The sequence below is a fragment of the Canis lupus genome, chromosome 33 (assembly GCF_003254725.2).
Source record: "Canis lupus dingo isolate Sandy chromosome 33, ASM325472v2, whole genome shotgun sequence".
Lineage (NCBI taxonomy): Eukaryota > Metazoa > Chordata > Mammalia > Carnivora > Canidae > Canis > Canis lupus.
Genome location: NC_064275.1, coordinates 8387312 through 8396981, shown reverse-complemented (window position 1 = coordinate 8396981; position 9670 = coordinate 8387312). Strand labels below are relative to the sequence as shown.

Genomic DNA, 9670 nt, shown 5'->3' with positions numbered 1-9670 from the left:
TTTCCTCGGCCCTTATTGTTCTATTGCCATGTCCATCTTACTTGATTTCATTTGATGGAATAGGGAAGGGAGATTAAAATCCCCTTAAGTACAATTAATCCTATCCTATATAGGATAGGATTAATTGTACTTAAGGGGATTTATGAATTGAATCTCAGAAAAGCCAACCGACTTGGCCCTGCCTTTGGCAGAATGGGGTCTAGAATCCAGTTCCTACGTCATTACTCTTCCCTATAGTACATACTGCCTCTCTAGGACCTCTGGCCTCTGAATTATTTCATCTTCTACAGAGAATCGAATTCCTTCTTAATAAATGTCTTTGAACCATGGTGTGTTTGATTTCTATGGTTGCTGTAACAAATTACTGTCAACTTAGTGCCTTAAAACAACACAAATTTATTCTCTTACAGTTCTGGAGGCCAGAGGCCTGAAATCAATTTCTCTACAAAAGAATCAAGGCATCAGCAGAGCTATAGTTCCTCTAAAGGCTCTAGAGGAGAATGCTTTCCCTTGCCTTTTCTGGTTTCTGGTAAACGTCTACATTACTTGGCTTGTAGTCCCTTCCTTCATCTCCAAAGCCAAAGATGTAGCATCTTCTCTCTGCGATTCTGCTTCCTTCTGCTTTCATCACATGGCCTTCTCATCTGTGTCAAATTTCCTTCTGTCAAAAAAAAAAAAAAAAAATTCCTTCTGTCTTGTTATAATGACACTTTGGACAGAATTTAGTGCCCACCTGATAATCCAGGATACTCGCCTTATTGAGAGATTCCTAACTTAATCACATTAGCAAAGTATCTTTTGCCACAGAAGGTAACACGCACAGGTCCCAAAGATTGAGACCTGATGACCACTGGGGCCATTATTCAGCCTGCCACATGTGGTAACAAATTTAGTGACATGGATATAAACAGCTTCCAAAACTGTGACCTACATGAAAACATTCAAATGCAAACTGAAAAAGGTAGGGATAAGGACACTGTCAGAAAAAAAAAAAAAAACCTAACATCTAGAGTACAATGAAATGTTTATAAAATATCTTTGCTTTTACTTGACTCTTAGTACAATAATCTGACTATAAAAAGACATTTTAAAGACAATAGGGGAGGGGATCCCTGGGTGGCTCAGCGGTTTGGTGCCTGCCTTTGGCCCAGGGCGCGATCCTGGAGTCCCGGGATTGAGTCCCACATCAGGCTCCCGGCATGGAGCCTGCTTCTCCCTCCTCCTGTGTCTCTGCCTCTCTCTCTCTCTCTCTCTCTCTCTCACTATGTCTATCATAAATAAATAAATAAATCTTTAAAAAATAAATAAATAAAAATAAAGACAATAGGGGACATTTGAATGTAAACTGGGTATTAAAGGATTCCAAGGAATTCTTGTTAATATCATTAAATGTGAAAAATGGAATTGAGTTATGTAAGAAAATATTCATATTTTTAAGAGGTGCCTAATGAATTATGTAGGGGTAAAGTGACATAAGAACTAGAATTATCTTTAAGATGTTCACCAAAGGATAAGTTTAGTAATAAAGTAAAGATGGCATAAGAGTCCTAATTATTGAATATGGGTGACAGGAATGTGGGTGGGGAGTCATGACACTATTATCTCTGTTGTTGTGTATATTTGAAATTTTCCAAGAGGAAATAAGAAATGTATAGCCTCCACTTCAGAATACAAATTGCCTCTCCCAATCCCCAGGCTCAGCCTCTGACCAGTTGCTCTAGAGTGCAGAGAAGCAAATGGAAGCAAAGAAACCTGCCTGATAGAAATAAAGAGTGAAGCGGTAATGATGGTGAGCGTATGTGTTTAGCATTTGAGAGGCTGTCTGCTTGGTAACTATTACCAAAAAAATCTCAAGGTTTTAATGATAGAAACTCATAGGAACTTTTTGTGTTTGGGTGTTGGTTGTGTTTTTCCTTTGCAAACCATTTTCTCCCTATTTGTGGGATTGTGATAACCAATATAAGGTTCTTTCCCCAATGAGGTTGGAATATGAAAGGAGTAAAACCATCAACCCCATCCCACCTGCTTCCAGGCTCTTTTCCATAATACTCCCAGAGTCAGCCTTCTAACAAACCAAAATGACCCTGTCTTCTCGGTGGTTTCCCTGTCTATGCCAGATAAAGTCCACAGATCTTGACAAGACCCTTCATGATCTGGCCTCTCCCAAAGCTGAGGATCCAAAAGTTATAAGAAGAAAAAAAATAAGTTCCCAAAAAATAAAAGATAAAGATAAAGGGATTCAGTTCTAATAGTGGTCCAACAAAAAAATTATAAAACAAACAAAAAGTGAAAATCAAGCTTCAGATATTAGGGCAGCATTAAAATTCAGTTTGTAGTTCTTTTTTTTTTTAAGATTTTATTTATTTATTCATGATAGTCATACAGAGAGAGAGAGAGAGAGAGGCAGAGACACAGGCAGAGAGGGAGAAGCAGGCTCCATGCACCGGGAGCTCGACGTGGGATTCGATCCCAGGCCTCCAGGATCGCGCCCCAGGCCAAAGGCAGGCGCCAAACCGCTGCACCACCCAGGGATCCCTTCTTTTTTTTTTTAATTTAAATCTGATTAGCTCACATATGGTATCATTAGTTTCAGATGTAGAATTCAATAATCCATAACACCTGGTGCTCATCACATCACATGCCCTCCTTAATGCCCATCACCCAATTACCCCATCCCCCACTAGCAATCCTCAGTTTGTTTCCTATAGTTAAGATCTCTCATGGTTTGTCTCCCTCTCTGATTTCTTTCTATACTGTTTTCCCTCCCTACTCCCCTGATCCTCTGTGCTATTTCTTATATTCCACATATGAGTGAAACCATATAACTGTCTTTCTCCAATTGACTTCTTTTGCTCGCCATAATACCCTCCAGTTCCATCCGTGTTGATGTAAATGGGAAGTATTCATCCTTTCTGATGGCTGAGTAATATTCCATTGCATACATATACCACATCTTCCTTATCCATTTGCAGCTGACATGATCCTTTATGTGGAAAATCCAAAGACTCCACCCCAAAATTGCTAGAACTCATACAGGAATTCAGCAACACGGCAGGATATAAAAATCAATGCACAGAAATCAGTTGCATTTCTAAGCACTAACAATGAGACAGAAGAAAGAGAAATTAGAGTCGATCGCATTTGCAATCGCACCAAAAACCATAAGGTACCCAGGAATAAACCTAACCAAAGAGGTAAAGGATCTATACTCTAAAAACTACAGAACACATGGGAAAGAAATTCAGGAAGACACAAAGAAATGGAAAAACATTCCATGCTCCTGGATTGGAAGAATAAATATTGTGAAAATTTCTATGCTACCCAGAGCAATCTACACATTCAGTGCAATCCCTATCAAAATACCATTAACATTTTTCACAGATCTGGAATAAATATTCCTAAAGTTTGTATGGAACAAGGAAAGACCCTAAATGGCAGAATATTGAAAAAGAAAACAACACTGGGGCATCACAATCCTGGACTTCAAGCCCTATTACAAAGCTGTAATCGTCAAGACAGTATGATACTGGCACAAAAACAGACACATAGATCAATGGAACAGAATAGAGAACTCAGAAATAGAATAGAGAACCCCACTAATTTCCAACAAAGCAGGAAGAATATCCAATGGAAAAAGGACAGTTTCTTGAACAAATGGTGCTGGGAAAATTGGACAGCAACGTGCAAAAGAATGAAACTGGACTATTTCCTTACACCACACACAAAAATAGACTCTAAATGAATGAAAGATCTTCATGTGGGACAGGAATCCATAATATCCTAGAGGAGAACACAGGCAGCAAGCTCTTTGACCTCAGCCATGGCAACTTCTTGCTAAAAATGTCTCCAAAGACAAGGGAAACAAAAGCAAAAATGAACTATTGGGACTTCATCAAGATAAAAAGCTTCTGCACAGTAAAGGAAACAGTCAACCAAACTAAAAGGCAACCTATGCAATGGGAGAAGATATTTACAAATGACATATCATAAAGGACTAGTATCCAAGATCTATAAAGAATTTACTGAACTCAAGACCCAAAGAACAAATAATCCAGTCAATAAATAGGCAGAAGACATGAATAGACATTTCTCCAAAGAAGACATACAAATGGCCAATAGAGTGGGCACCTGGATGCCTCAGTAGCTGAGCGTCTGCCTTTGGCTCAGGGCGTGATTCAGGGTCCTGAGATCAAGTCCCACATCAAGCTCCCTGCATGGAGCCTGCTTCTCCCTCTGCCTGTATCTCTGCCTCTCTCTGTGTGTCTCTCAGGAATAAATAAATAAAATCTTAAAAAAAAAAAAAAAAAAAAGGCCAACAGACACATGAAAAAATGTTCCACATCACTGGTATCAGGGAAATACAAATCATAACCACAGTTCAGAGTTCTTAACAGACCTAGACCATTCCAAGGGAGTACTTAGTATTTAATTTCAAATTCACATTCTGACTTGAAAGTAATTGCTAAGGTAATTAACATGGCATTGTAAAAATATTATCTAGATATGTTGGAAATCCTTCCTTTCTAAACCAAAAATCAAGTTGTCTAGTCTTAACAGGACAAAATGAACTGAAGTTGAAAGTGCCCTGGAAACTTCAGGATACAGGAATGCCATAACAATTTCTTTTCATCAATGAAATAAAACGATACAAACATATTTTCAGTGAAAAGTGAAAAGTCTCCTGGATTGCAAAATCAGATCTCCTTGCTTGCAAAAATTGCTTAACTGCTCATGCCTATCTGCCATCAATCCACTGCCTCACAACGAGATTTCTCCTTTTCTTAAAAGCCTAATTGGATTTGGGAGATAAAACATATGCAATAGATAAATATATACAAAGTTCTATGTTAATGCAAATTATTTCTTTGAAACGATTACCCAATAGTGACTTATCCCAAGTATTTAGCGTACTTACTCTTCTTTGCTTGGGCAACACTGTGTCTTCTGTGTTTCTAGTTAGTCTCTCTTTGCAGAAAGTAAATTGATAAGAAGTTGGATTTCATTCAGGTACTTGAATTTTCTCTCTCTTCTCTGAACAACTGTATATTTCTTATATGTCTTCTTTGTTTAGAAATGATTATACATTGACCTCAATTATTCTCTATTTCCCTTAAGGCTTTTCTTTATCAAAAACTGTATGTTTTCTCATGAAAGAAAACCTTCATGACATTGGATTTGCAATGATCTCTTGGATATGGCACTAAAAGCACAAGTAACAAAAGAAAATATATATAATATGGACTTCATAAACGTAAAACTTTTATACATCAAAGAACACTGTCAAGAAAGTGAAAAGAAAACCCACAAAATGGGAGAAACTATTTGTAAGTCATTTATCTGATTAGAAATCAATATCCAGAACAATGGAATAATTCCTACAACTCAACAATGAAAATACAAACAACCCAATTCAAAACTGGGCAAAAGATCTGATTAGACATTCCTCCAAAGAAGATATACAAATGGTCCGTAAGCACATGAAAAGATGTCACCATCACTAGTTATTAGGGAAATACAAATCACAATCACAGTGAGACACCTCTTTAACCAATGTGGACGGCTATTTTTTTCTTAATGGAAAATAACAAGTGTTGGCAAAGATATGCAGAAACTGGAACTCTTGTGCATTTCTGGTGGGAATGTAACATGGTATAGCCACTGTAGAAATGAGTGTGGCAATACCTCAAAAAGTTAAAAATAGAATTATCATATGATCCAACAATTCCATTCCACTTATATACCAAAAAAAATTGAAAATCAGGGATTTGGGTACTTATAGACCTACGTTCATAGCATCATTACTCAAAATAGTCAAAAGGTGAAAACAACACAAATCCATCAAGAGATGATTGGCTAAACAAAGTGAGATATATACATACAACCGAATATTATTCAGCCTCTCAGTGTTCTTCAGACTGAATGACTCCATTTTCTTTGAGTATTACCCATGGGTCAACTTAAAATAAAAACAAAAGCATTGCAAAGAGACCCAAGGTACTTGAGGTCAAACCCCAACTCTACAGCTTAAAAGGATATGATCTCAGCAAGTAATTTCATCTCTTTAGGACTCAATTTCATCATCTATAAAATGGCAGCTTGCTAGAGCCAGTGAAGCCATAGTTCTAGAAGCAGCCCGCCCAGAAACAAGTACTGGCTTTTCAACCTGTTAGCTGTGGGTCCTCAGGCAACCTCTTTACTTTCTCTGTGCCTTGGTTTCCTAAGCTAGGAGATAAGGATAATATCAAACTAATGTGTTTAATGATGATTAAATGAGTTAATGCTTATAAAGCCTGTGGAACTGTATCTAGTACATAGTACAAGCTGAATTAAAAATTAACTTTTACTATTATTATATATGCTCAACTTTCTCTTTAAAAAACAGCCGCAGATATTTTAAAATATTTCCTTCTATAAAAGAACTAATTTCCTTCCATAAAACTTGTTACCAGAGGGGACTGAATCTTTTAAACACAAACAATGCACCACAGTTTTGATTTTGATGGCTGGATCTATTTAGTTGTAAAATGTAAATATTTGATGTAAATTCTCTTAACAGGAGCTTTAAATAAATTTAAAATATAAAGGATTTTCCATGGAGTTGATTGTCCAGAATTTCTTAGAACATTCTCACTGCCAAGTTGAAAAATAATAATAGTAATAAAAGCTTTTCAAACATTCAACTTAAATGCCTTAATTCTTTGGAACCGTTCTTTTTCATTTCCGAGCTCCAAATAATGAAGAGCTATTGCTTCAGGAAAGAACAGAGAAGCCACACAGTTATTATCTGTTGATATGTTTGTCAAAGTAGGATACAACGTCTGAGATAAAGTGCTGCAGGCCTGACTGGTTCTATTGTCTAGAATAAAATCATGAGGAATGGGATCCAATGCCACAAGGAGGCCAAGGACTGAGCAAAGAAGGGGAGCTTTATTTTCAATCAGAAGTTTTTCTTCTTTCTACTCTGCAACCCTTACCCGTCCCTACCCCTGCCATGTTTTCCAAAACTACAATCTCAATAAAAGCTTAGGTAAAATAAAAGAAAGAACTAAAATAACATGTGAATTAGGTAAGTTGGCTATTCATTCCTCGTGTGTTCCTTCAGCTAGCAAACCACCACTGACTTGCATTCACCGATAGATTCAAGGATTTCTATTTGTGGCCACAAAGCAAAATAAATGGCAAATCCACGGATCTGGTGAGGCTCCTAAGGCTGTTTTGCATGCAGATAAACCCTAAAAAATATATAAGAAGTCCAGAAACAATCTTGGGGGAAAATCTCAAAGATTACTTTTTGGTTGAGGGGTTGCTTGTTGAACCCTCCTGTTCTGCTCAGGAATGGGACATCTCTCAATAAGCATTAATGCAGAACTGATTCCAACTTAGATTACTAAATCACTGTCTTGAAATGGGAAGTTCAAGTTCAAATTTAAAGGAACAGAAGTTAAATGTCTATATTCACCCACTTGGATTCTCACTTCATTGACATTTCCTTTAACCCATGACACCCATTTCCTTTAACCACCCTCACCGGATCTTTTGCTTCCAGCATAAACTCAGACAAAACCATTTATTGGGATCCCTGGGTGGCGCGGTGGTTTGGCGCCTGCCTTTGGCCCAGGGCGCGATCCTGGAGACCCGGGATTGAGTCCCACGTCGGGCTCCTGGTGCATGGGGCCTGCTTCTCCATCTGCCTATGTCTCTGCCTCTCTCTCTCTCTGTGACTATCATAAATAAATAAATTTTTTTTAAAAAAAAGTAAAAAAAAAAAAATTTATTAACAGAGTAAAAACAGTTAGAATCCCTAAGGCAGGAAGAAGTGGGGAGTCCAGGGCTAAGAGTGGATGGTTGATCAACACAAGTGAACATACTTAAGTCCTTGCTAAATTTTCTCATGATTTATCCCATACAGAGTTCCAAGGAATCTTTGAATTTTAAATTATTGAGATGGTCACTTGAACTTGCAGAGCATAAAAGGAATAAAATGGGAATGGGAAGCCACATAAATGTTAAATGACTAGTTCATTGGCGAAATCAATTAACTTCAAACTGACTCGTACTGCACCAACAATATTTAACAAAATATCAGAGAATCAGGTGCTTTTTAAAAATCAGTTAGCTGATTTAAAATGCTGAGTTGACTCAGGTCTTGTCCTCGGCTATACTAAGCCCTTCTCCAATATCCTCTAAATATCACACTTTTCAGATATCGCTCTATTACTCTATCTAAAACTGTTCCTTTCTAATCAGAATTCCTAGCACTTTAGGGAGGCCTGGGTCACTCAGTGGTTGAGCGTCTACCTTCAGCCCCAGGGCATGATCCTGGAGACCCAGGATCGAGTCCCACATCGGGGGGTCTCTCTGCAGGGAGCCTGCTTCTCCCTCTGCCTATGTCTCTGCCTCTCTCTCTGTGTGTCTCTCATGAATAGATAGATAAAATCTTTAAAAGAGAGAGAACTCCTAACACTTTATTAGAAACACTAATGTTGCCCTCTTCTTACTTTGTTTTAGAGTTATTTGTTTCTTTTCCTGCAGGCAGGAGTAATGTGTTTTTAATTTTTCACAATGCCTTATGTAAAGTACCCAAAATATTAATTGAATGAATGTCTTCAATTTTCCTGTCAGGTACCATTATGCGGAAAGATCTCTAACCATTCTAATGCAGATGAAGGACTGACAAGAATCCAAGTTTCTCTTAAATTTTACTTTTCATGAACTTGCCTTCCTGCTTGTATCATACTTACACTGATTATCAAAAAGCTTGATTTCCTAGAGTGCACAACTGTCAGGAGGAGGGAGACAGACCAGAATGCTGAATGAGTGACAAGAAGAAATCAGTTTAAAATTAAAACTCTATCTTAGCTATGATAAGTCATGTTCCCTGAGGAAAAGACTGTAGGGGAGATTTGCATTCAGACTTTCTTCCTCCCCCCAATTGCAGATTGAACATCTGTAAGAGGGTAAAGAATGAAGGATTAGGAGGAAGGCGAGATTGAACTGTGATATAGAAACAACAGATGTTTCACCAAATGCCATTGGGAGGGCAGAGATGGGATAACACCTCAGAGTTGTTCCAAATTGAGGTAAGAGAGCCTGGGACATTTTGCATATCCCCTAGTCATTGGACGCAGGCAGCTTCCAAACACAGCATAGTCTTGGGAAAGGACAATTTCCAGAGAGGGACTTGGGTGAAAGCTGTCAGCAGCCAATATTTTAGGGAACTGAAGGAAGGAGCATCCCAGTCTTGAAGCAGGGACTCTGAGTAGTAGACCACAGTATCCCCTACAAAGTTAATTTACAAAGCAATCTACATATATGGCCAATGAAGTGAATATATATATACAAACAAATCAGCACTGCTATTTAACCAAGAAAATCAAGTCACTAAGTCACAAGGTATTTTTTTATATTATTTTAAGAGGTTATTGAGAAAATGAGGCATCTAAAATAATTTCTGTCATTGCCTTGGCCAGACATCTAGTGATAGCACAAGTATCACCTGCAAAGTATATTTACTTAAATGAAATCAGGAAAATAATGCTTGGGTCCATTGCTTTCCCAAAAGACACTGATGGGAACAGATTCTCTCTCTACTCAGTTTTATGACATTATTGCTAATACTGCATTGAGGTGAAATAGTATTATAGTTAAGAATATAGATCCTAGCTGTGCC

At 37.8% G+C, this 9670-nt stretch overlaps 1 long non-coding RNA gene across 3 annotated transcripts in view; it reads right to left on the bottom strand.

Moving 5' to 3' along the window:
* Nucleotides 1-205: 205 nt before the first annotated feature.
* The window catches only part of LOC112640019 (uncharacterized), a 53000-nt gene continuing 43535 nt past the window's right edge, over nt 206-9670 (bottom strand). For all 3 annotated transcript variants that reach the window (XR_004811624.2, XR_003123813.3, XR_004811625.2), the window contains one exon: nt 206-661. This is a non-coding gene — a long non-coding RNA (uncharacterized LOC112640019). The remainder of the gene's footprint in view (nt 662-9670) is intronic.